General features: G+C 45.5%; 1 pseudogene; it reads left to right on the top strand.

Moving 5' to 3' along the window:
- Positions 1 to 615: 615 nt before the first annotated feature.
- On the top strand, positions 616 to 2,712 carry LOC123250028 (annotated as a pseudogene).
- The last annotated feature ends 650 nt before the right edge of the window (positions 2,713 to 3,362 follow it).

The raw sequence follows: 3,362 nt of genomic DNA, 5'->3' as shown, positions 1-3,362 counted from the left end.
GGGAGATCTTATTGCCTCAAAAGCAAACAAATTAATAGATTATATAATAGATAGATAGATAGATAGATAGATAGATAGATAGACAGATAGATAGATAGAAAGATAGATGAAATAAAAGATCAGGGAGACCTGGAATAGTACCTCAGTATAGCCTCTTCCCTGAGAAACTTCTTGAACTTGTTTCTTATATTATCTGGAACCCGAGGGAGCAGTTCATTATAACTCTCAGGGCTCTAACCTAAAGGTCTGGGATTTCCGTATATAATAAAATGAGGAGTCCCCACTTGTGTATAGGGGTCCATTCCTCACATATGTAAGGGAAAAGTCCCACATAGGTAGTTAAGATCCACATTTGGCAAGGCCTATCAATGGTGATGAGAGCCTATCTTTGTACTGGGTTGAAGGAAATCAGGATAGGCATTTCTAGCCTCTTCCCTGGCCCCATCCAGTGGCTATAAACACATTGCCAATGTTTCTTCTGTCCCTGTTGTGTTTATTGTTTCCCATTCCTAAAGTTATGATAGCTAAGAGCTCTCAGAGGTCCAGTAACTAGAGTGCACGACATAGTCTGCTGCTATCTATGAGCATCTCTTGAACACAATTTAAGTCTGGCTAATGGATAGTGGAAAGCCCAACAGTGGGGATCTAGTGACCAAGGGCCATTGGTATGGTGCTTTCTCCTTATTGGTGGGGATGAAGGCCCAGACCTGTGTAAAAGTTGGAACAGAGCTGTCAAGAGGAGAACTTCAATTTTTAGCAGATCCCCTTTTGGGATACTTCAAGGGGGAGTGGCAAATAAGGCCTCCCTCCTTAGGGGCAACTAGGAGGCATAATGGATAGAGTGCCAGCCCTAGAGACTCATCTTCCATGAGGTCAAATCTGGTTTCAGACACTTAGTAGTTGTATGACTCAGGGCAAATCATTTAACCTTATCTGCCTTGGTTTCCTCATCTGTAAAAGGATCAGGAGAAAGAAATGACAAACCACTCCAGTATCTCTGCCAAAAAAATCCCCAAATGCGTTCACGAAGAGTGGAACACAGCTGAACAACCACCTCCACCTCTTCCACAAAGAAGTCTCCCTCTCCTTTGGACCCTCAACATTTCTTTTTACCTTATCACTTAAAAATTCACCAAGGATGTTATGGTTTTACTTGAGCCTTTTGAATGCACACTCAATCCAGGCACCCTGAGTAATTAAAAGGCCTTTTTATTACTATAATAATGCACAAATAGGAAATTGTAAGCAAATATTAGCGGTGGAGGCAGCAGAATCAGAGGCTCTGCAGAGGTGGAGGTCCAGCAGACTGCAGAGAAAGGAGCGGATGCAGCGGAGGTGATGGATAGGCAGGGGTGGGGGTTGAGGGGTTGGCAAAGGTTGGGGTTCGACTGACAGCGGTAGAGGTAAGAGTTTCGAAGTCGCAGAATGGAGCCGAGCTCTGCCAAGCGGAGCAAGGGACGAGATGTAGGACGTGATTATGTTGGGCACGGACCTCAAGGAATGTATTCTCTCTGGCATCCTGTTTGGGAATCGGCCGGATTGGAATTGGAATCCTCACCGTGGAGGTGAAACCCCTTCACCCCCCTGGAGGAGCCGCGCCAATGGTTCAAGCTGCCAGTGGGTGTCTCCAAGAGAGCTTGGGCAGGGGCGGAGACTGGAACGTTAACTTGATCTCCTGTGGCCGGTTGATAAAGATGTTGTGGTACACTTTAGTGAATGAGTACCTCCAGTTTAAAGTGGTGGAAGGCACTTTTAGACGTCTACAAGGAGGGGGTGAGATCTACAAGGTGCCGTCAACCAAGACTGAGGCTTTGACCTCCAGCTTGATGGCATGTTTGAGAAATCCCAGTTTAAAAAGTTCCTGGTGTTTGTGGCAGACTTAAAGGAGAATGACCCCAACAGCCTTGAGGGTGCTGACCCTCCCACTATAACCATGTGAACTGGGTTCAAGAAGTTTGACTTGGGCCAAGACTTTACTGGCCATGCTCTGGCACTACAGAAGGGATAACTACTTGCATCAACTGCCTTGAAACCATCAACCTCATCAGACTCTACAGAGTGTCTCAAGCTCAATATGAGATGAGCCCATACTTGTGCCCTCTCTATGGCCTGGGTGAACTACCCCAAGGGTTTTCAAGATTGAGATCCATCTATGGTGGGATATACATGCCAAATAAGCCTATGGGTGCCATCATCATGGAGACTGGGAAGGTGGTGGGAGTGAAGTCCAAGGGGAAGGTAGCACCTTGCAAATAGGTGATCTGTGATTCCAGCTATATCTCTGACTTGGTGGGACAGGGTAGCCATGCCATCTGAGTCATCTGTACCCTCAGTCTCTTCTTCAAAGACACCAATGATGCCAACTCCTGCCAAATCATCACCACTCCAGAATCAGGTCACTAGTAAATCAGGCAGCTATGTGTGTATGATCTCCTCTGCCCATAATGTGGCTGCCCAAGGAAAGTACATTGATATTTTTCAGCACCATAGTGGAACAGCAGAGCTTGAGAAGGAGATTAAGCCAGTAGCTATTAATGACTTCTATGAACCAAAAGACAATAGTTTGGAAAGCCAGGAATTTTGTTCCTGTTTTCATGATGCCACAACTAACTATGAGACAACCTGCAATGATATCAAAGATATTTATATAAGCTCATGATTGGGGCAGACGTTGACTTTGAGAACATGAGGCACAAATAAAATGAACAGTGATGGCAGGGGGTAATCTCCTTCCTCTTAAGGCTCTAACCATCTTATCCTTCCCTCAGCATCAAGTTTTCTTCTCTCCTTTCTTCCTAGTCTTTTCTACTTTGGTTCTCAAGAGGAAGGTTTGAGTGGGACACGCCAGTCAGCAGTGTGCCCCTGCCTATTCTCATTTCCTCCGCTGCCCCTTCCTTTAGGACACTTTTTAATTTGATTCCATTTGTTGACCAAACTTTACCCTAGCAGTGGAAGACTGAGGGTTGGGACACCTTTCTTCCCCCTTGCCTCTCACCCTTGGAGTCTGGACTTAGTGGAGGGTGGGAGAGTTCTCTTCCATTTTCTCCTCCATACTTTGTTCCTTAACACATACAACATTATTGTCTTTGTTCTCTGCTTATCCCTACATTCCTTTTCTCACCTTTCTCAAACTCCTTGCTTCTGTAGTGCCTTTTTTGGGGGGGGGGGGAGGAAGGCTAGAGAATGAAAGGTGAAAACAGATTTTTCCCTCTCATGTCTCAAGGGGAGACTGCCCTGTCTGTCCCTTTGCTTTTAATTTCCTGTGAACATTCATGCATTTGCTGCCCGTACCAGCCTAATTAATAGGTTATCCTGTGTCTTAACTATGTGCTGGTCTGGTACGTGTATGTTGAAGGGGTGGT

Source organism: Gracilinanus agilis, chromosome 5 (genome assembly GCF_016433145.1).
Source record: "Gracilinanus agilis isolate LMUSP501 chromosome 5, AgileGrace, whole genome shotgun sequence".
NCBI classification, from domain to species: Eukaryota; Metazoa; Chordata; class Mammalia; order Didelphimorphia; family Didelphidae; genus Gracilinanus; species Gracilinanus agilis.
The sequence above is the reverse complement of the archived record's forward strand: the minus strand, read 5'-3'. Positions and strand labels throughout refer to the sequence as shown.